At 36.8% G+C, this 25,361-nt stretch overlaps 1 protein-coding gene across 4 annotated transcripts in view; it reads right to left on the reverse strand.

Moving 5' to 3' along the window:
- FHIT (fragile histidine triad diadenosine triphosphatase) overlaps positions 1-25,135 on the reverse strand; it is a 512,252-nt gene extending 487,117 nt beyond the window's left edge. For 3 of the 4 annotated variants that reach the window (XM_031555606.2, XM_085235680.1, XM_085235679.1), the window contains exon 1: positions 25,028-25,135. The gene's annotated coding sequence lies outside the window, so the exon portion shown is untranslated. The remainder of the gene's footprint in view (positions 1-25,027) is intronic. The other variant, XM_010718629.3, reaches the window with a different exon arrangement.
- Positions 25,136-25,361: the final 226 nt, after the last annotated feature.

A 25,361-nucleotide genomic window follows, 5' to 3' on the forward strand; every position in this document is an offset into this window, starting at 1 on the left:
TCCCACATTAGCGTGAACTACAAACGTTTACCAGGGGAATGACCATAGAGAAACCACGAAGCAGTTAATTCAATGGAATTTAATTCACTGAATTCATCAGGTTAAGAAGTGTAACCTTAGCAAAAGACAAGCCTCTTGCAAAATTGGGCTTATACTCTTCAGTCTTCAGTGCATCTGAAAAAACTACCCTTAAGCTTAACCACTCAGAACATTATTCTTAACAGTAACTGACAATTTCCAAATAATTTCAGGATTTAACTAGAAAACATTGCACATCAAATCCTGGATTATGAAAGCTAGATTTGCATGGAATTGTATTTGCGTAGTTATAGCTTTTAAGGTTTGACAATTCAGGGCAGGCTTGCAGTGAGACTAGCACTGAAGTTAACCTTCTATGATGGCTGCTAATTGCTAGCTACTCAAGTGACTGTGGAAGCAGATCTCTGTGACCGAAGCTGCTAAATGACACCCCATCAACTCTACTGCTGTACAGGACACTTCAAACAGAATGAAGTTGGCCAGTTTTAAATAACAGTTCCTATGATGATTTCAACTTACAGTCTCTTGTAAAAAGCTGTGAAAATAACTCAATCCCAACAGGATGTTCTGGACTTCACATCTCACTTCACGTAGAGTGCTTCTGGAATACAGCCTCTGCTGCGCTTGCACATAATTCACACTAGTGCTTGCAGAAGAGAGATGGAGAGCAAAGATTTCTGTGTCAAAGCCTGCCTGACTGGTGGAAGAAAAAGCTTCCCATAGATAGTATAGCTCTCAGGTGGGAACAGAATAGGAGGGCTTGCCAAGTGTGGTTTCCAGCAGACACGTAATGAAACCGGTTCTGGAACTGTCTACTGAACCCCAAGGGACTTCCTCCAGCATCATCTCCAGAGCAGCTGCTCCAGAGAGCACTGTTCTGGGACAGGATGCACTTTCAAGAGGAACTGGCACAAAATGAGATATGCAGAGGTTGGAATACCACCTTGCAGCATTCTCTGCTTGGAGATGGCAAAATTTCTCTTTATGTGTGCCAAATCTATTACATTTTATACTTAGAGACAGAACTACTACTAGAGTTCTGTGCATGGAGTTCCATGGATAAAGCTTAAGTATTTAAAATTGTTTTCTTGTATGGGGCATCCAAGTTAGAAAAAAAAAAAAAAAAGGAAAAAAAAATGCTTAGAACACCTCTAAATCCACTGTTTTCAGGATGTAATTTTTGCTTCTTGAGTCCTGCAAATATGACTAAAGAAAATATATATACATATTTAAATATATATATATATACACACATATATGCTTCCAGGATATTCTGTTTTAACAAACTGTTTTCCCTCCTGAGACTAAGTACACTCACAGATATAGACATCATAGATGGAAGAGCAGGAGCTGACCTAAAGTAGCCTGTTAAAATGAGCAAAACAAATGGCAAGGAGAACACTTGTACATTGTGTAAGACAAATACTGTAGGTGAGAGGAAGGAAAAAACACTTCAAAAATAGTACTTTGTAATCAAAGAAGCTTATGCTTCTCTTCCTCTCAGAATATTCTGGCATTAGCACTGCCTGTACATTTGCTTCTCTGTAATAATTTAATTGCTAACAAGATCAGAGAAAATGATTTATTCCACCCCCAGTCTTCCTACGTTTGTACGTCATCCTATGGGACGTTGGCTTTCTGAATTGCTTTTGGCCATCTGATATTATATTACTGCAGCCTTCCTCAGAAGGAGCCAAGAAAAAAAAAAAAAAACGCAAAATAATTACATTAATCCTAGGAATCAAAGCTTATTGACTTTCCCTTGAGCTACAATACAAAAAGCTGGTTACAGAAGTTGCCAACTTATTTAATGATACCACCAACTTCTTTCTGAACTCATCAAAACGTCTTCTGAAAAAATTCTCAAGTTGTTGATGTATAGCAATACATTATTAACTTCAGTTCATCTTAATGCTGAAGATAGTAACTCTGCCTGCCTCTGTTCCTTCCACCTGCTTGTGCCTAGCAAAACACTGAAAAACATTGTTAATGCAATGAAAAAATCTCTTCAAACGTGTTCTGTATTGTTACCCCTTTTCATCTCTCTTGTTCCCATCCTCTAGCTTGTAAAACTAGCAAAAAATTAAAGGGAAAAGACAAAAACAAAAACAAAAAAACAAGCCAAACTAAAGCAGTGCTGTAGTGAAAAGCAGTATAAATCGAAGTGAGATATTTTCTTTGCATCCTGACTCCCAAACACTGTAAGAATTTTAATGGAACTTCAGAGAATATTCAATACTACCTGAAATAGATGTGAATTTATGCCAGTCTTTCAAACAAAGAGTATTTGCCTTCAGTTAGTATTGACTTGCACCTTTATTTCAAGAAGCATAAGTCAACCTGAAGCAAAAATAAAAAGTATTAAAAATTTAAGATGGAAATGCTGCTTTCTATTGAAGCAGAAATGCATATTTTTTTCTCCAAAAGCCAAATCAAAGGTCAGACTTGATTTTGTTGTCCAAATTTGTGTCCACCATTTGATACATCTACGTAAACATTTCTAAAACTCTGATTTATATAAAATATTGATTAGCTAAGCAAAATATTGGTAATCTAAATATGCCATTTTTATAGTAATGAAAGAAAGAAGGTTTACTTATATATTAAATCATATATGTGAATCAGGGAAAGAATTTATACTCTCTCAAGCTGAGCACAGAATACTGAGATCCGTAAAAAGAAGAATCAATTAGGTACCGTAACTGCTTAGTTCTAACCATTACTGACAGCACATTTGAGAGGTGAAAAACTATGACATTTCCTAACAAGGGCATGGCAAAAAGCCATCCTCGCTTTGTAGCACTGAATCCAAGCATGATATTCACCGCAATGAAGCCACTCCTCAGCACTCCACCTCATGGAAACCTCAGCCTACCTGAGAAAGGTCCTCTGGGCAGAGGGACAGCCTTCTGGGAAAGCAGCAGGAACAAACTGCTAAGTTTCTGCCTTCTTTACTCATCTCAGTCTACTAAGAAGATTAGCATAGATTCCAACAAACTCTCCTTTCATTTGAAAATGAGGGGGAAAAAGACAATAATTAAAGACACAGAAGTGTGATGTAAGCTTAGAAATGATAACAAAAGGTTTCTGGAAAACTATTTAATGAAAAGGAATTTAAAGTATTACTGTAATGTTACTGAGTAGTCACTGAATTTTAGGGATAACAAAACACTGCAGCTTTGATTTAAATGGTTGTAATTTTCTGCTTTTAAATCTGAAACACTATAACTTACAATACTGCCATAGTATGATTATTTAGATATTAAACTTTGCCATTATACAAAAATGGCATTACATACATCCAGAATGGATAAGCAGGAATAATGGTGAAGTGCTGCATAAGTTATGAAAATTACACTTTAGATATCAATTGCAAATCTCATTGAATTAAGCCAGCTTTTTATGTTGACAGTATGTAGTATGAGATACAAAATTAGAATCTTCATTTGATTTCTACTCAGAGTTCAAAACCGCAATTGAAGTGCATGATAAAGAATGTCCTTTTTTAACATTGATTTGCATTAACCTTTTGTCAGCCTACCTAATTGAATTAGTTTAAAGGGTGTCTAACATCTGCAGTGACATGTACTATCCCTGCTGCTAATCCTAACAGAATTCTCTTGGCAGGGCGATGATGCATCTCAATAATTATTCCTGCAAAAATATTTACCCCTCGGTGGGTGGAAGCATAGTTGAACGAAATAAGTCTCTCCTTAAATGTTTCTGATAGCCTGGCCTCAATGCCCAGCCTTTTGATTCCTGGTTTGAGCTTGCATCTGCTCAAAAGACAGCTGAATGGTTCTACACATTAACTTCATCTTTATCCTGAGAGAACCACACAGGGAGTGGTTTTAACATGTCAAGTTTCCCTACTAAATATTCAAAGCCCTTTGCTAAATCTTAGCATCAGAAGAGGTTCCTAGTGACCTGAATACTTTCCAGGTAGTTTTATGAACCTTTCAATAAGCAAATTTTTAATAACATTGAATCACAGGGGTTGCAAAGGACCTCAAGAAACCATCAAGTCCAATACCCCTGCTAAAGCAGGTGCCCTACAATACGCACAGGCAGGCATCCAGATGGGTCTGGACTATCTCCATAAAAGGAGACTCAACAACCTCTCTGGGCAGCGTGTTCCAATGCTCCATCACCCTTACCATTAAGAACTTCTTCCACATGTTAGTACAGAACTTCCTGTATTGAAGTTTTAAGCCATTACTCTTGCCCTAATAATCTTTGTGATTACTCTAGGCCCTTAATCATCTTTGTGGCCCTTTGCTGGACTCCTTCTAGGAGATCCCTGATTTTTTTGAACTGGGGAGCCAGAACTGCATACAACAGTCTAAATTTGCCCTCATCAGAACAGTGTAGAGGGGGAGGATCACCTCCCTTCTGCTCACCATGGCATTAAAAAAATGCATCCCAGGATACCACTGGCTTTCTTGGCCACAAGGGCACACTGCTGGCTCATGGCCAACCTGTTATCCACTATGACTCCCGGGTCCTTTCCCAAAGAGCTCCCCTCCAGCAGGTCATCCCTAACCTATACTGATGCATGCTGTAAGACTCTAAACTTGCTTTTAAACCTCATCAGGTTCCTCCCTGCCCAACTCTCCAGTCTGTCCAGGTCTTGAGAGTCTTTGAGTCTTTCTGCTATCAAACAGCAGTGCCTAAAAGTTACATTAATACACCCATCTTTGTTACTATTAAGAAGTATATAGCAGTTTCCATTGGATGAAGACTTGATTGTATAGGTTTCATATGTGGACAATTTTGAAGTATAAAAAAATAAACAATTACTGTGTGATGTAACTACTATAAACATAAACAATTCCTTTACAAAATCCTTCATATGCTGGTGCAAAGAGCCATCTGTTTTGTAGTGTAAGCAGAACATACTTAACCAGACCAATGAATGTTGCTGCTGATCTTCAAGTGCTTAAAAAAAAAAAAAAAAAACAGGAGAAAATACTGAATTCAGTTATTAAAGTTTAATTTCAGATCAACTATGACTAAGTGGAATCCCTTTAAGTATAATCTGAACTTTTTTTTTTTTTTTTTTTTTTTTTTTTACCATTTCTGCTCAGAAGATAAGTCTTCAAGAATATGGCACAGAAAGAATCTTTCTAGAGATTTTCCCTCTAGAAAATCAGGTATAACTGCATTTTTCACAGTTAGCCCAATGAACAAGTCTTGTTGTGGGTTTCTTTTTTTTTTCCCCACAAGTCTAAGAAATTAGCCCTTAGCAAATGCAACACAGGGCAAAAGGATTATGAGAAATACATCAGTACTTTGAACGGGCTTTAAAGCAATCTAATTATTAGCCAAATGCTCCAATTTGTGAGAAAAATAACAACCTAATAACCAGACTGTCATCAGACAGATAATGAAAAATGTGTGCTAGCACTGAAATACTACAGCTTTCTGTGCCATCTGCATTCTATAAAATTCTGCTGATCTCTCACTTGGTTGACAGACTATCAACTGAAATAGTCTTTTTTTTTTTTTTTTTTTTTTTTTTTTTTTTTTTAGGAACTGCTAACATTTGAAAGGAAGGTGATTTTAACTTGAGAATTACCTGTCTTATTTAAGACTTGGTACTACAACAAACTGCTCCTTGAGAAAAGACTGGCACTTGGGTTTAAGTAGCATCTTTCAAAACAGAATAATCCAGCATCTGGTAGGTGTAGAATTTCAACTTTATAACTACATCATTTTAAATTACAATGTTTATGATGAGAAAGTAAAACTCGTTGATAAGACAAGAGATATTAGCTACACATCTTTAAAACTTGAGGAACATATTATTCCTTAAATTCTGCTTGCAGATTCACCTGATTCAAGTTAGCAGTTTATAACACCATTAAACCACTTCAGGGTTCCAGTGATAACAGCTTACAAAGGTTAACTGTTTTATTTCACTCACAAAAAACAGTTCTGATTGATTATTACAAATGTTTCCATCTTACACAAGAAATACTGGTATAACAATGGAACACTAATTCTGAAACAAAGCAATTTCTAGTATCCTCTGAATCTCCTAAATCAGAAAGAAGCATTATGGAATTTTAATTTTGGTAAAGTTCACATTTTGGGTAGTATAAAGCCATTGTATTTTTTTCCTATTATGAGATAGGGAATTTTAATGCCATATCATGCACCCACCAGGAAAACATGCTACCACAGTAAGTAATCCATACCTAGGTTCAAACATAAATTTAGCAGCTACTGTGTAGAAAACCTGTGCAGTCTCATGGCATGTAGCCTGAAAGGTACAATCCTCATCTTCAAGGTGCTGAAAACAATCTTTGGAAATTTGAAGGACAATGCCTGCTGGGTTCTTGCAGCAAATTTACTGGCAAATATGAGCAATCAGAAAATTCTTCCAAGCACTGTTTCTGTACCAACATTCAGAAATCTGAATTAACTCCTCTATAAAGTGATAAAATCCACCAGCACTCACGGATACTTAGAAAATCACAATATGTATTTAAAATCCCTATAGTGTATGTGAAGTACAAAGAAATATCTGTACGAGCTTACAGGCACCTATATTCCACTCTTGGTAAAAATTCTTTGTTGTGTTTTTGAAAAGGAACAACATATGTAACCTAATAGTGTCCTTGACAAAAGCCATTTTTCCATACTATCTAGTACTCGAGACAAGATTTATAACTCACCAGTCATTATCTGTGAACAAGAAATTAAAAACTGTGACCACAATATCACCTCAGTTGCATGTGAAGTATCTAAGACAACACAAGCAAATGAAAAATTACTTCATTCAGCTATTCAACTTAGGCATACAAAAACGTGCAGTAGCCAACACAAGCACTAAACCTTAGTCACTGTTACTTCATTTCCACTGCCTTTCATAAGAATTCATCTTCCTCAACTCTGAAAAAAAACACCCATTGCAGAGTCACTGCTGCTAACAGTTTGTGCTGAACTAAAAAGTTATGCAAAAACTTGATAGAAATATCACGGCACGATTCCTTCCCCACCTCTAGCAACAAGCCTGTTTGCAGTGTGAAAATCTTCTTCCCTCTCAAGTGCTCTATCTTAAGATCATTTTCTTTCTGTCCCAGTTATTTAAAACTATGTATTTGTTATCAAAGCACAGCAAAACTCCTATTTATGCATTTCTAATGTTTCTGCAAACTAGACACTATAGAGAGCCCTTGTGGAGCATTACTTTGTTTCATCTGCTAAATGGTGTGCTACCACTTGAATACTTTATCTCGAAACCAGAAGCTTCAGAAAAACAGCCATTTAACAGGTACTATTTAAACAGGTACCGAAAAAGTGAAAAAAAATGTAAATCACAGCTTGCCTTTCTAATTCAGTACAGCAAAAGACAGACTCCTTTATTGTCTCATTTCAGAGACAATATATCAAAGGCAGAAAATGTTGGCTTTATAGCCATTGAAAATATGAAAGACAATGCTTGATTCTAAGCATAAGATTCAAAACTTATATTTACTGAGACTTGAGGAATAAAAGGAATAAAAAGATTTTCTCCTCTTCCCAGGAAATAGATTAGGTAGGCATGACATTTTTCCACTTCAGTGTTGCATGCGTTTATAAGCTCCCCTTTTGTAGCATTTATGAATTCAAACGGTGCTAGGGTTAAGCTGGAGGAAAGCAATTTGGCATGCTTGCTTCTGCTTTTATCAAAGAAAGCAAAAGCAGTCCACGAGGTCTGGACTGACCTTAAAGCAGAAGTGTTTATCAGGGGATTGCGAAGGACTTACCAATTGTGTTTGGTAAACAGGAATCTATATTTGATGACACTTGCACACAATGTGTCAATAATATAATTGTTATTCTATTTCTATAAGCATTTTCTATGTAAATAGCATCTACCTGCAAATTAAAAGGACAAATTAATTCCATATTTTATAGGAAGTTTCCAAAGTCAGCTACTCCCAAACTCAGAAAATTCAAACAACAAAATTCAACCAATGTAGTTCCGTGCAACTATATTTTCAAAGTGCGTGTGTATCCACACATATATATATATATGTATGTGTATATGTGTGTGTATGTATATATATTTATGCATACACATATATACACAAATACTTTACCACAGACAATTCCCCTAGGAACATCAGGTACATCAAGGAGGACATCTGGGAAAAAAAGCATCTTAAAAGTGTAATGCGGCCATGTAAAGGATGCAGACACTGAAAGGAATCTTTACTGAAATAAAAGCCGGATAAAGGGAACCAGGGACAGAGAAATGGAAGCCGAGACTCTAAGCTGAAGATGAACACAGTAAGGATTAACACATGCATATTCAATTTACAGGTCACCTATCACATGCAATACAAGAGGTGAGTGCCTGTTAATAACTATAATCAAACAGGAGATGAAGCAGGTACAAACAGCTATAAACCTACACACCACTGCTGACACATACAAGTAAACTTCTTTACACCTCAAAAGTTTTCCTTTGAAAATATCACAAATATCTGCTCCAATTTCTTTTTGTGTGTGCATTCATCTACCTATAAATAGCTTAACTGTGCATACAAACATTAAAAATCAATTTACCGTATCATTAAATAAAAACAGGCACAGAAAACTATCAAACCCATGCAACACATTCATTTCTTCTGTATCACACAAATCTGTTGTTTAACAAACGTTTCAACAGTTGATCACAGTTAGTTACAATTCATGACAACACACATCTATACTAGTTTAAATTTCACTGCATAATGTGACTGCCTCTCATTTCTAAATCATCCTTTTGTGCTGCAGACTCCTTTATCACAGTTCTTTTCTGGATATTGGAATTGGTATCACTGAACTGTGATATCAAAGTTCAACTTTTCCTAAGCTAACATCTGAAAATCTCGAAATGAAAGGAAGAACTTATTGAAACCAGCGGTGAGATCACGGGATGAAAATGAGTCTTTGCCACAGTGCTTAATGCATTATACACTCTTCTTTTTTCCTAAAAAGAGAAAAACCAAACAAGCCATATATTTCCATTTTAAATACAAATCAAAGAATAAGTAATTCTACACAGAATGCTAAATTCTCTTCAGATACTGAAGTTACCAAGACACTTAGTATGTATTTAACTATCATCCTGAGTTACTTAAATTTCAGTGATTTATTCACAGAAATTGAGTGCAGAGGGGGGTGGGAGTGAGGAGGGGGAATGAGATCTCTGCAATATTATATATCTTATCTCCAGCTTCCTGTAGAAATGCAACTATATAGGCGAACCTCGTGTAAATTCAGAAGAACCACAAAAAATATCACTTTTAACATTTTTTCCCTACCTAGCACTGTTGTACTAATGACCAGAAGCAAAACCAGTGCATTTATTTTTAAATACACCTACCATTAATCTTTGCAAACATAACTACACCAGAACACCTTAACTACTGTGAACAAAGCCAAAGTCAGCAATCATTCTCTAAGATTCGGCCACCCTCAGCACATCAACTTTCTTTACACTTTCCCTCTAACCACTGCTCAGCAGTTTTGTATGATAGGAATGCCAGGTGGCTAAAGAAGTTGTCCTGTCAGCTTTATCTTTAATCCATGAACTTTAGATCTGTGAATATAACAGCAAAGGATGTGTGGCAATGTTTGTTAACACAACACAACAAATGCACTCACTTTTTCAGCACCTTCTCCTTCCTGCACTCTGAGGCTACAAAGGCTTACAAAATAAATATTTGGAAGTAATTATTTATATATCAGTAAAAAGAGAAGTTACAAGGGAACTATCCTGTACCTTTGTCAGTGAGACAACAAAGCAGAGCCAAAAGATCAAGCAAAAATGTAAGCTAGAAAAGGGTTATCAAATGGATTAAACTGAAGTGGTTTTTGACCAAACCAGTGGGCCCTTAAATTATACAGATGATGTCACTTATTATTAAAAAGGCTAACAAGTTTCCTCAACAAACCGCCCTGTGGGTAGTTATCACAACTTCCCAGCCTTCAAGATGACCAACAGCCATTCTGGTGCTTTGTTAATGCTCTCAACTGTGTGGCCGCCATCTATAAAGACCAGGTGAATGTAATTCAGCTGAATGTTCTTATCTCATTTTTCAAACCTAGACATGGTATCCCATCTCATTTTTATTAGTCTTATTCTCACATTTTCCACACATTTTCTGAGATAAAGAAGATTTTTTTTGTGTGTTTTTTCACAGCTTTCCAAGCCACTCACAGAGCTCATCAGCTGGAATGGCATCAGTCTTTCTACTCTGTGATAGTCATATTGATTGGTACCTCCCAAAGGCATACTGTAATCATTTTATCAGTGATAGGGTTCTGTACAGATACACACTTTGACTTTCCCCTTAGATATGACAAAGGCAGTCCTCACAGTTTCAGATCTTGTGCAATTCACCATATATCCACTACCACAGGATGACCCTTCTTCTCCTCTGAAGTCGTGAAGCCCATGCATTTATACTTTTCTAATTCACACGTCATATCCTCCACAGCCCTTTTATTAGTTTATGATGATTCCTCCATGAAAGTATCAGTAATGTATTCCTTTTGAGTAATTTTGTACAGCATCGCTTTGAATGAACTCAGTACTAATAACAGGCTTCTCCCCCAGTGCAGCATACTACATTCTTAAACATCAGAGAGTATTTCTGTTATCTGCCACACAGAGATTATTTTACTTGAGGCCTGTCACAATTATTCTTCATAGAAAAAAAAAGAAAAACAAAAAAAACCCAGCCTAGCTGTGGTTGTTCCTTGCCTTTCAACACCATGTTTCTACACCAATGCCTCAAATCATCAGTTCTGGTAATGGTCTGTTTTCTGAACAACCCTCGGCGTCCACCATCAATGAAGTTTGTTACTCTCATGACAAAGAAAGTACATTTTGTATCCACATAGGGACATCTTAAGACACGCAGCATAGTCAAGGGTAAGGTGCTGTGTGTTTATGGCAGCAATGGATAAACACATAGCCAGCACAATCTTTTAAATAAAAAAGTCATAAAACCATTTCACTTCAACTTAATGCTGTGCATCTCCAAATACTACACCCAGCAGCCTCAGCATTTCATACAGAGCTTGTTTGCTGAGACTACTTAATCAAAAAAAAATTAAAAAACGCTCCAAGAGTAAAACAGAAAATCCATACCAGCATAGCACGATTAGTTTTCCATATTAAAATTATACTTGCAGTCAGTTTTGCACTTAAATTAGTTTGAGTTATTCTTAAATATCAGGCAAACACACATCTAATTAGATGCAAGTTGATGTAAATTTGAAAAGGCAATTCACAGCAGTATCTAAAAAAAATAAAAAATAAAAAAGTAAAATAACCCAAGGATATATCTTCTCTCTAAGAAGTCAGTCTTGCAAGCATACCTTTGAACGTGCACATTTTGTCCTTACAGTTACCAATATTAGCTGTACTGACGAGCTACATATTTTTGTATGTATTTAGAGGAATGACATCTTAATATAGGAGAAAAGTAGGCCAAAGCAGAAAGTTTTGTTTAAAAAAATATCATAACTACATGAATCATCTCATTATTGTAGGACCTGAAATGACTGAAAAAAAAGTATTTTATGTCTACTACACCACAGCTCAATGTATGTATTTTAAAATTCAACCCATATTTTCCCCAAATAGTTAACATCATCAATTATTTTAAAATATACTTGTGAGCTATCAAACAGATTTTAAGGATACAAATTTATTATCAATATTCAAAGTTATATATATTAATCTTCAGTGTTTCTGCAGGAGAAAGTTCAATCAAAAAGCAGCATTCAGTACTTTAAAGACTAAAAAAAAAGAAATCTGATAATTCAGAACAAAAAATCATGATCAGAAAAGTCTTAAGTGGTTTCTATAGATAAATACAAGGATTGATGAAACACTCACTTTCCAAATTTTACTCAGATAAGAGTTAAACAGTGTATTATTGTAAAATGAAATATTTAGTTCAATGGAAATCCCATCAAAGTTGAATAGCCAAATTCAAATGAACACAAATTGAAGCATTATATACTTTCCTATAGTATTCAATTTAATTACCCTAAATGGAATGTTACTACTGATTACTGTCTCTCAAGCTGAATAAGACCATCTGACAGTCACTCTGCAGAAAAGCATTTTAAAAAACCTATATAAATTTGAAAGGCTAGAAAAGAAATATCCTGTTTGATATGGGAAAAAGTTTCATCAACATTTACTAACCATCATGCTTAGTGCTTCTTTTACCAATACTCTCAAAATGAAGAATGCTAATTGGCCAGTGCAAGAGTACAGCAGTCAGGACACTCACATGTAAACTTCAAAGAGCAATCTGCACAAAATCAATGCCATAACATCACTCTCAGAGAACTTCAAAGAGCTTTGCGTTGAGATTACGCTAAGATTATTTGCCCTACAGCATACAAAATTCTCAGCTATGCTATTTTGGGAAAATATAATATCATCTCCACAGTTCACCCATTTCAAATGCTAAGGAAGTGCTCACCATGAAGACGCAGATGATTGTCACTGCCCTGCTGAACCATAAAATTGCATCTCTAATGTACAATGCTGAGGACAATTTAAAAGAATTTCATTTTTCCTTTCAGATAAGGTAATCACAAACCTTCCTTGGAAATTAACTTTCCATGTAATCCAAATCCTTCTATCTGTACCTGGAGATTATTTCTGTTTTTTAAAATCACACACCTTTTAATTATTAGATGTGGCTTACATTTGCATCTCCGGAAATACAGTTAACCCCTATTTCTCCAGCATTTTGTTTCACTCCATTACTAGAGTGTGAGCATGCTGCCCAGTACACAGATAAGCAGGGAGCAGGGGGAGTACTTTCTCCCCATTTCATTCAGCTAATAGAAATCTGAAGGCTGCTCAATGTGACAGATGAGCTATGTGAGCTAAAGCAACTTGTTCCGCTTGTCAGCCTCCAAGAGCCTACAGCAGTGAGATACAATTGTGATGACACCACCATCGCAGAACTGGGTCAAACATACGGTCACTTTAAAACAGAATGTCAAATACTCTTTCTACTTGAGAAATTTGATTCAGTGACACTAAAAGCTGTTAGATACCATTAGCTTTATATCTAGGTTCAAAATGAAACCGTTACTTTGACAGTATTTCAAGAAGCCTCTCGTGTACCCTACATCGCCATTAAAGCTTGTAGGAACCACAAACTGCCAAATAACGTTCACTACTGCCCATAGGGATGGAGTACTTGAGGACCAGGACACTGCGCTGTGTTGCACCAGGAGATCTGGGCCTTTGAAACAGTATTTACGTTATGACTTCATAGATTAAAATCCTTACAGAATTTTGAAGATCAAACAGACAAAATTCAGGAAAAAAAAAAAAAGGAATAGAAAAGTAAAAACAAAAGGTATCCCAACTCATGCCTATACCTATTATTTAGTCCAAACCAGAAATGAATTCACTTTGTTATTTTTTTCCACTCCAGTGCAATAGAAAATGTGCTACTCAAATATATGTATTTAAAGAGGACTGACAAGTACTACTTAACAGTCCATTCAAATTATTTCCATGCACCTTTGAAGTTCAATTAGTACTGTGTAGCGACAATGCCATATTTACTTCATGTAACACATTTCAAACATGTGCACATTTCAAACTTTAAATAACTGCATTATAGAGTTCATGCCATAGGTGTATGCTTATAAAAGCAAATGTCAAAGTGAAGATGATTCTTGACATTACTCTCACATCAACCTTTAGAATTTTTGTTGAGTCACATACAAGCTCTTCAACAGAGTGACTTCAGCTGAAATATATACATACTGTAACTGTTGTCCAGAAATTCCAGAACATATGAAAGGGAACAGCAGAAGTCTGAGGCATCAAAAGAAATTTCCTTCTTGGTATTTCACTAATTTGTATTGATACAAAAGGCAGTCAAAGTCAAGCTCAAACGATGGACTCTGCGTAAGCTCCAATTCCCAGCCTTCTGAAGCCCACAGCTGAAGTTATAGTTGTAAGTTGTATTGAATACACAGTATTGAAATATTTCTTATATAAAATATATACAGCAACATCTGAAATATATCTGTTTTTTCTTATGTTCCATAAATGCCCATCTAGTTCTGCAGAAACATATTTCAGGAAAAATATTTCCAAGGAAAACTTATCCTGGAGCTTCTCAAAGATGCATATTTCTGTGTAGTTCTAAACTTACATAATTTTTAAAAATAATTGTTGTTTACTTGCTTTGATTTCTAAATATGTCTTTGATCTCATTCATTAATATTCATCAGTCTTCTGATGTTGGACTAACGAGAATCTTACGCATTTATGAGAAGCTATTTAAACAATGCTATCAGACAGGTTTTTTCTGATTTATGCTTTTCATCAATACTGACAATACTTCATTCTTTGTATTCTCCAGTGTCTTCTTCGAGCTTCCTGGAACTATAGATTACATATTTCAAAACAAAGCAGAGCTCAATAAATGCACAACTATTTCTGTCAATTATAAGCACAGAATCCTAAATGGATAAAACAGCAGAAACGCATTATGTATGTGGACAGAATGAATAATGATCATACTCAGAGTATAATTTATTTCCATGTTTTACATATATTATTTATGTTTATGATGGAACATCTCTGAAGCTAAGAGGAAAAACACAACCTCAACTTTTCAGCTCAAAGAATTTGCTTTGGGCCCAAAATCAGCACAGTATTGTTGCCAGAACACATCATCAGCCACTCACAGGAGCATCACAGGCACACTAAGAACAACACACACAAACTGATAATTACTTGCCCTCTTTGCAATAAAAAAAAAAAATAAAGTTGCTTTTCTATTTTGTTTCACCTGATAGCATTATATACAAACCAGAAGTTGAAAGCAGGAGTGTCCTGTGTGATATACCAGTCATACATGCACTGTAAGTTACAAACACCCAACCCAAATGCTGATCTACACTAGAAGTAACTTTGGCAAAGCAGCCCTGTGCTACTACACTCACTATGTACGCAAAGATAATGAAGATATGCAATAACATTCAAAGAAACTATGCTTCTTCAGAAGTAAGCGTTCATGAAGTCAGCTCCAGTAACTCTTATTTCTCTGAGAAACTGAAATGACCTTTTCCTGAAATATCATTTTGGCTGAAGGACAGAAATGACCTCGCATAAGCGTCAATGCCAACCAAGCAGTGCCACCCACTCGTTCACATTTGCTTCACTGGCACATGGATTTATCCTCTATTAAGAGCAGTCAATTACTGTGTGTCTGTTACTGTTCTTACCTTCTGGGTTCATTGCTATTTCCAAATTAAATCTTTAGGAACAAATGCAACATTTTAAAATTTCTGACTCTTATTATTATTCATAAAAATTCTGAGATAAAGCCACACCGATTTGAAGCCACCTATTACTGCATTCTATCTAGAAATCACACAAAAGTATCCATTAGAAGCGTCTGAATGACAGTACCATAAATACACACAGTGCAGTGAAGTGCACGATTATACCTTGTCTGCTACAGAATTTAGAAATCAGAACATTTGAGTACACACACGTACACCAGATTTTCACACATGGAGAAGCAGTTGCTCTTGTCTCAGTTGGAAATAATAACAAAGAAAAATTCAAGAGAGCTGAGCATCCCCGATTACGGGACTTCTGGTGTGTCTCACAGGACACTCAGAACCCAAGAGAACTGGAACCTACAAACAAAAATATTCAGAGCATTACTATACATCAGAAAATTGGACAATTTCTCACTAGCATCAGAGTTGGATTATGTAAAAAGCTATGGATGTTAATATGAATTGAGTTCTACATTACAGTAGAACTTGGGAAAAGATAAGGAAATAAGTATTCAGGTTTTTTTTAGATGCTAAGAATTATTCAAGGTATTTACATAAACCACATGCTGTGGATAATCACCCATTTCTAATTCTGATTAAGTGCAACATCAGGTCTTATATATCATCCTCATAAAGGCTAAGTATGATTAGTCTCCTTCCAAAGAAAAATATTTTCTCACTCTACTTTTTCCTGCTTTCCGTAACCCTTGTTTCTCTGCATTGCCATAACACTCAGCTGGACTAGGACTCAAGTTTACCAAAACTGGGCACAGAGGACAAAGTTTAGACACCTTGCAGATGCAGGCTCTTCCTCTTCTAAATGTCTAGAAATATACACTTAACAGAGCCCACTTCCTTAGGGATTGTTATTAGTTCTTGACTGAAAACTGCAATCAGTTATGCACCACTGACTCACGTATGAAACCTTCTGTGGTTATACTGTTCAACACGACCATTAATAAGCAAGCCTTACAAATTCCAAGGGATTGCACCATCACTATTTTGTTTTTTTATTTGTGGCAAAAGTTAAATTATGTATATTCTGTAAGTGCATTACACCAGAGAGGAAAGTTAACCTGTCAAATGAATGAAGTAAGTCAAGAAACCAAAACAAAACTAGCCAAAATAGTGCAAGCATTATCTAATTTTAAACAAGACATAATTACATTAATGCACTGTGATTTTATTTTAAAATGGATCTTGGTAATAAGTGAGCTTCACTACAAAAATAAAACTGACAGCAAAAAAAAAGAAACAAAGGAAAACAATTTTTGTTAGTTCAAATGAAGCTAACAAGGGTTAGCAGCAGTAAAAAACTACCTTCTTTAAATTCCAAAAAGAATCTCTTCTCCTGACCTTTCTAAAGCTCAAGATGCATACGTACACAGAATAAACAAAGTAATTTGAAAGCAAATTCACTGAATGCACCTGACCTTTGAAACAGCACAGATAATTTTAATCAGATTTGCACAATGGTAGTCTCAGTTTTTTGGTAACAACGTAGATAAGAAAAAATAACTAGTTAAGGAAAAAAAGACAACATATAACCACAATCATGATATCTTTAATTTTTGTCTGGAGATAGGCAACAATCTTAAGAATCTCAGAATCAGGAAAGATTCCTCTGCACGTCCCTGAGCATCCAGCCAGAGGTGCTCAATTCAGCTCTAGAGAGCAAAGTCCTTTCCGGCAGTTAATTTTCTGTCAGATAAACTGAAGGACAGAAAACTGACAATAATCATAGGCAAAAGAAAAAAAAGTAAGTTACACAACTATATAAAAATATTGGTTTTGATAGGAGTGGCCAATAGTTCCCCCAGACCACTTAGTATACAGGAGGCTGTTCAAACATCTCTGGATGATTAGCTTTGCTTTTCAGAGCTGAGGAGCATCAAGATCCACAGTGATAACAGTAACCTAGTGAGTAGTGCTGACAAGTAAGAAAAACCTCTACTTACAAAGAACACATTCTCAGAACCAAACAGAAATTAGCTTTAGGTGAAGCTAGCTGACAATACTTTCTTTTGTGGACAGACAAATGTTACAAGAGTTGCAAACAACTGACTTATCAGCACTTGGAAAATTAAACAACGAAGCATCGCACTTCTTGCAAACCTTAAACTGGCTTGCATCAAGTTAGTTATGTGACTTCAGAATGAAGCATTCATATGGAGAGCTAAAAATCTGTTTAGATTCAGAACACATAAGCTCCATCAGCAGAGTCATTCTGCACTGATGGTAACAAGCTTCCATTCGAGCCGGCAACCACAGCAATGAAGTCTAATACAATCAACAAAGGCTGTTCTGAACAACTGAGGTTTGACTTTACTTTTGAGAAAAGAATAAAAGTGAGCAAAATAGAGAACCTCATTAACTTAGAAGTTACCCAAAACTAAACTGCATTTGCACAAGGATAGAGGTTTTTGTTCGTTTCAAATAGTGCATTTCAACAGCACTAGTTCTGTCTCTGTACTACTTGGCTTTAAAGCTTAGCTTCTTTGCATTTACAAGAAATTATTCAGTTTAACAAAGCACTTACATCTGAGAAGAATCATTAAAAAAAAAGTACCAGAAAGCCCTTCTGACCGCATGAATTTGTAACTGGATGTAGCAGATGCTTCCCTCCAGAAGCAGCACTATCGCAGGGCTATCTACCAGCAGTAACCTCAAACAGGTGTGTTGGGTCACTTCATCCACACTCAGATCTTTGGAAGTGAACAGTCTGACATCTGACACAGCCTCTGAGAGGGCAAGCAGCAGAACAGAGTTTATAAACATTTGAAACAGGTGTTACTGAGAACTAAGAGGCATTAAGGCAGGATCATGCATAAAGCAGTCCTCCAGAAATGGATTCTGCCTGTTTCTCTCTGTTGCTGATTCATTATTTGATTTTGTTGAATGCCAACCAAGTCTATTCTGACTATGGCTACAATCATATTCCTCTTCTGCCAACTGTTTTGGTGTTCTTTTATCTCCCTTGTTCACAGTGGATTTTATCCTACAGCTTGTCTTTTGCCACAGCTATCTGATATCCTCATCTGTTCCTAATAAGGAGTTTAATTTATTTAGCTTATCACAAAGGTTGAGAAGGGAGTTGATCGCTGTGTACAGACACTTATCCACTCTGACAGTGTAAAGCATTCTGACCTTGCAGAGGCATAGAGGACCCAGCACCTCGAAATGCACATTAAAGAAACTGAAACTTGAGTAAGGGCCGATTTCCTGTCAGAGAGCTTAATTTAAATTAGAATAAGCTGAAAAAATTCTATATTGAAATATGCTATGGCTATTGTTGCATTGCAACTGATTAACATGAAATCTCATTTCTCATTAAAGTAAACCTCAGTTTTGTTCTGTTTGGAGTAGAAGGAAGCCCTGTACCACAAACTTGCAGGTATCACTAATTATTAGTTTCCACCTAGGAAAGCTGAATTTATAAAATGCTCGTCAGAGTTTGAGGAAAAAAGGGTTACTTCAATCATCCACATCATTAAAGGAAAGACGTTTCTGTAAAAAGATGCAAAGAGATGAAAGGCTCTCTTTCCAGGCCTGTTTTTCTGTTGGTTTTGGTTTTTACGACATCTATGGTGAAACTGACTGAAGCCCCAACCTCTGCCTGATTTGTAACATCCTTAGAAAAAAATAAAAAACAATTAGGTATTGATTTTATGAGGAACCAACATTAACAGTAACACCTACCTTAATGAAAAAAATTAAGAGAAATACACTTGGCTGTATACACACTATATAGATTAATTCCAATTTAGTATCACAATAAATTCTCCAAAATTTTCTAGCAGTTTCAAATAAGAGGCTTTTCCTAGGAAGACTGAATATTTACAGTTGTGTGTATTTTAATAGATTTTTTGACAAGGCAATTCAGAAAGCATATCCAAGGAAAACTGTTTATTCATTCACAGTTTAGGCCACAGATCTGCCCATAATCCACCTAACTAGTTAAGCTTACAATACAGAAATTGTATAGCCAATCAGTAATGACCATTAATAAAGTATTTTTATTCTGAGCTCCAGTACTTGCAAAAATCTGCCTGTAGTCATTTGAAAGGCAAGAATGAAGCAGAACCAAACTTAGCTGTTGGCTACTTTATAATCCCTGTGTGTACACAATTTTCTGAGCTGTAAGGAGATTCACCCAACTCAAGCAACTTCCACTTGTTTCTCCAGCCCTTGTAAATGCCTATGCAGGCACGAAAGAGGGTGCTTTTATGCTTTTATTTTTTTTTAATACTATCTGCACATCTGTATTCCAATGTACTGGCAAAGAATGCTAAAAACACTCCAAGCTTACCTCAACAATGAGCATTACACTAAAGAAAAAATACAAGAAAACGCACCTCCAAATTCATAGAAATAAACCTCTTTGCACGTTGGTATTTTCTTTGCAAATTTTAAAACACCTGTCTATGTCCTTAGGCATACAAGTACTCTAAAAATATTTGTTTTCCTAAGAAAGCTCCTTCCACTTATTTGTCTATTCCCTCACAAACGCCCATACTAAAATGTCCTACTTAGTCTAATGTTGAAGTACAGCAATCTGTACTCAGACTTCAGAGAACACAGGAAGATTATTTGTACTCTGCCTCATAGACATCCAACCACAGTTAAATGTTTCCTATTTAAATCCAACATATTTACATAACAGATGAAAAGGCTAACTCTCTTTGTTATAGTTACAGAAAATAAAGTAGGAGGCATTACTTCTGGAGCAGTCCATTACTATGTAGGCCCAGGACATTGGAGATGGATGTTGGTGGGGAAGCAGTAGGGGTTGAACCCTTCCACCTATAAGCGTGCAGGCTCTTGTTCATCACTGCTGAATGCATACAGCTAATGGCACTGATTATACCAAAAAACAGTCATTTGCAGCTGAGAATTTGCTCTATCAGTGTTATTGTGCTTTTTGTATCTGTTCCCATTCCTGGGAAAATAAATACGAGGCATTACTTTCAGAATGACCTACGTACAATGGACAAAGGATTACAGTCCAACTGCCAAGAATACCTCCTTTCCTAATTCAGTACACAGCAAATACAGTATATCTATAATTATTTATTATATGAAAAATCTCAATATTTACTATATAACACAGTCAACATCCATTATAATTAATAGCTTTAGAATATTTATTAGTTTATTGTATAGTAGTTCTTACTTAATAAACAAATGGCTACTTTCATACAAAAGTACAATGCTAAATGAACCAAAAATAGTAGTCAGTATACATGAAGCAACAGTCCAAGAAAGCAACAATTCCGTGAAGTAATATCACTGCAGCTACAGGATAAATTAAGTATCTCTTCAATGAAAGCTGGCATAGACTGAAGTCTAAGGTCATGAAATTTTCTACCAAATGCTGTAGAGACTATTAACACTTAAGATGTGCATGCTTGTATTTTGACTTCCCTATAAATACACACACCTAATGTCTCAAACACGAATACATATTTTCCTCAGCAAAGCACCTCCCTAAACAAAACTGATGGAAGAGATTTTTAAACCTTAGATTTGGACAAGCTCCTTTATGTCCTCTCCTCCTACTTCCTTCCAAAACTGGATGTTTTAATGTGAAATTTGACCTGAAAACTCCTCCATAATGAATAAAATTCTCTATTCTGAAATAGTATGTATCACAGCTGTATCATTCTTAAATATTTAATAACAATATACACTAAAAAGAGACTGGAAGCCTGAAATCATTAGATGTCCTCGCACAATAAAAAGGAGGCATGTATTTCTCTGCAAGTGTAATTTCAAAATCCTTTCACATAAGAATCTAAAGACTTGTCAGCTTGGTTACTCTGCTGCTGTATATTAAATAAGCGTGTAATGAAGCTACTGGTTTTGATTCATTGAGATGCCAAAGATCATGGGTAAAGCATATGAAATTAATGAATGTTTTTGAAAGTGGAATATCAAGAAGGCAGTACAAATCAGGTACAGCATCAAAAAGAACAAAATGACAAGAAGAAACCACAGAAAATCCAGCACCACTTCATTTTAGTGACCATTAAGAACAACAATAAAGCATGAATGTCATTTAAAACTGATTGCCCCATCCAAAAAGACTATCAAATACTTCACACACCATCAGTCCAGGGCATCACAATACTGTTCTTATTAACAGAACACCAATTTACAGTCTTAATATAAGCTGAATGAAAATTTGAGCCTTTTATGTTACCTAGTGCTTTCTAACATGCATTCATTGTCTCTGTTTTTCAGATAAGACTTGGACATTAATCCAGCAAACCAGTTAAATGGTACCTATTTTTCAGTACTTGCATAATACCATTAAAGTGAACAGGACAAATAAGTCAGTATGCAATGATTTCCTAATACCTTCCGAGGCCAATATCAGATCCTTAGAAACTTAAAGCCTTCACAAATCTGTGCAAATGCTAAGGATAAAAAATAAAAAAATAATAAAATCTTCAGAGGAATTAATTTAAATGCTTTTGACTATTGACACCCTAAGTCACAGTCTTCTTTTGATCCAATAACGGGCAGCACTACAGTGCAAATACAGAAAATCTATACTTTGGAATATTGATAGACATGAAGCTGATGAAAGGAGTTCCACAGCTAGATGCATTACACTGCAAGCTTGGTGAGTTGTAACAGGAATATTAGGTATCACTGGGAGAAAAAACACATTCAAAAGTTTCTAATTGCAAGATGTAAATAAACATTTTCTCTATTTTCGACCACAAGATTACAAACAGCTCCTTTACCTACTCAAAAACAGTCTTTACTGCCATTCTGAACCACCTGCAGGAACCTACCTACCCTTTCTGAAAGTAACCTCAGCCCTCCTGTCCAATACTAAAGTATTGGTCCAATACAATTCACTGAAGTATTACAGTTGACTGAATATGCACTTAAGATCCATTTATGGTACAGGATTTCCCTTGTAAGTGCTTGAATTATGAGCAGGAGACTTCTTTTAAGCAGCAAGTGTCCAACCTGTTCCTCGTAGGCACACAATCAAAATACGTAGCTGTTAAATCCACACCTGATTCACCCCACCCCAACCTCCTCAATAAAGGACTGCTGCAGAAGCTCTTTCAGCTGCTGAGTCATTAATATACTGGCCTCTGAGACAGCAAGAAAACTGCTTTTACTCACCAGTAAAACCACATCAACTGGTGAGTCGTGAACAGGACGAGTTCCAACTTGCAGAGACAACCAACAAAAGCATGAGAATCAAGTTCAATTAAAGCAAGTTGCAGTTTTACTAGTAAAACTTAAAACTGCTGAAGGTTGTGAAACAGTTCCTTATATCCTCATTTTATCACATTTTGTGTGACTAAATATAATTCATTAAAAACTTCTTTAAGGTGTGCATCTTCTACTGCTAATGGGAATAGCAAAGCAACAGAAATACACAACTCTCTAAGAATAGTTGAAATCTAAGTGCAAAGAATCCATGCTAAGATAAACAAGATGTTTAAGCTATAATTAAAAGAAAAAAGATGATGAAAATACGGATAATACTGGGAAATACAAATATCAGGTAAAAGAATGAACTATAATGCACAAAATAAAAACATTGCTTATTGACTGGCACCAAATTCATTGGGAATAAGAAGCTCATATTTCAGGATAATTGTAATACTACAACTTGAGCTGCATTAGTCAACACAACTTTTGTCGCCAATTTAATCATCAATACTTGGGCCACTCAGTAAACATTCCTGATTTGCTTGAAGCTGTTAGTATGCACACATTCTATACACTGACAAATCAGCTGACAAGGCTGAAAAGTGGCAATATTTTCAACTTTCTGAGAAAGGCAGTTATATCTACTTGTGTAATTTTATGTATTTGTAATGGAAATAAATTAATCTGTTATCACAGTGGAGAAGAAAGAATGACATTTACAAAATTCAGTAATTCTATTTACTGCAAGTGCACAAAAGGATTCGTGTGACAGATGACAAAATGAATATGACAGGATTATACATTGTAACTGTGAAACTGCAAATCCTATAAAGTACACACGCAGTTGTAATATGGAAGACAAGGGGATAATCCTACTCCCAACCTGAAATTATATGAGTTGACCCAAGCCATTGTTTCCACTATCATTCTCACATCCTCCAATTTTCCCAAAATGTAAAAGCATTAACTTGGTCACTAATAAAGTCAATAGAAGCTGCAAGCATAGAATTCCAAGGCTATCAACCTAAATTTCTGACTACTACAACAGCTTTAGTTTAAGACTCTTCTCACTGCAACAGAAGCTACACACCTAATAGTGCTAACAGAGTGACAGAAAGTTGAATGCCTGAAAAACGGACTCAACTAAAAAAGCTTTTGTGTAAGAAATAAAAACAGAACAGGTAGGCTCTACAGTTTTCAGGTGTTGCTGTCTTTTCTATCTAGGATTCTCCAATAATAACAATATAGCACTAATACAAACAGCATGTTCTGAAGAACAAAATAAGAACTGACATAAGAAGTGCTATACAGCTGATATTAAATGAAACCAACATCGGTTCTGCCCAAACATTACCAACCCATCTTCAAACACAGGGGAAAAAAAAAACACACAAACCAAAGGAACACAGCTGAAGGTCTCCTAGTAAGTGCCAGAACTGACAAGTGAACTGAGTTCAGCTTTATGAGCACACCACACCTAGCACTCAAAGGCAGCAAAGCAACGTGCGCGTGCAATTTCTTTCCAGCGCACAGAATGCAACTTTTAAAAGCAGAAATGGCTCTCCACCATCGATCAATGATTTAACAACACTCAGAAAAACTAAAAATGCATTTGAGCGGAAATACGAAGGCAGGTTATGAAATCAAAGCAGCTCCTATATGCTGGAGATAACAGACATCCGGCTCTGAGGAAGAAGGTTAAGTGTTTCATGCACTTTTTCTACCAGGCATTCCTGTGACTCAATTTAAAATTAAGCAGCTGAGATCTCAGGATGTATTCCAGAATGTTTTATTTGAATCACTGACATTCAGAAATAAGTTATTGGGAAATCTGCCTACAGATAACACATTGTGTGCAGCTCTTTGAATTGTACTTTGTATTCGCCTCTTTTTAACATCATCATCATTTAAAGTTAACTACAAACATCCCCAAAAGGGTCATTTAAAGCACTTCTTTTTCTCCTTTTCTTCAGAGCAAGCGCAGCTTGCAGTTGACCACCTTTTTTTCCCCTACAAAAAGCAACTAAACAACGCTGCCATCCCGTCTCCCGTTAGACTCCAGTCGTTTCTTCAGGGATTCACTACGAACTCGCAGAGCAGCGCCGTGCCTCAGCCACGTGCCATCCTCCGGAGCACGAGGGGCTGCACGCACCTCACCCACCCCCAGCCGCCCCACGCGAGGGGACACGCCCAGACATCTGAGATTTCCTAGCCAGGAAATCAGTGCGAAACACATCCAAAAAACTTCAGAGCATCCAGCTCGGAGGAAAAAGGGGAGCGGAGAGGCAGCCTGAAGCCCAGCGCGGGGCGGGTAACGCTGCAGGTGCAGCGCTCAGCCCTGGAGGAACGGCGCACAGAACGGCACGGCGCTTCCCACCCAGCTCTCATCTCAGCAGCTACCCCCTCCTCCTCCTCCTGCTGCCGCTGGAAAACCCAGCGGTACCCGGAAGGAAATTAACACAAAATGGAGACTTACACTCCGTCTCCTTGCACGCATGCGTCACTCCGGCGGAAAGGGGTGTGCCGACGGCGGCTCGTAGCAACTGAGGGGCGGGGCGGGTCGGTGCTCGGCGGCCGCCGCGTGTGGTGTTGGGGCGGGTGTGTGCCGCTGTCCGTCAGCCTGAGCAGCTGGCAGCCTCGTGCCCACCGCCTCGTGCCCGCCTTGGGCTCGGCTGCGCGCGGAGCTGTTTGTGTGTAAAGATTCCCTCAAGGTGCGTGGGTGCTGCTCTTGACTTCTCAGAGCCCCACCGTTGCGGGTATAGAAACGAGCGTCACAGCGTGTGCGTGCTGGTGTTGCCAATTCCCCGCTT

This window comes from Meleagris gallopavo, chromosome 14 (genome assembly GCF_905368555.1).
Source record: "Meleagris gallopavo chromosome 14, MGAL_WU_HG_1.1, whole genome shotgun sequence".
Lineage (NCBI taxonomy): Eukaryota > Metazoa > Chordata > Aves > Galliformes > Phasianidae > Meleagris > Meleagris gallopavo.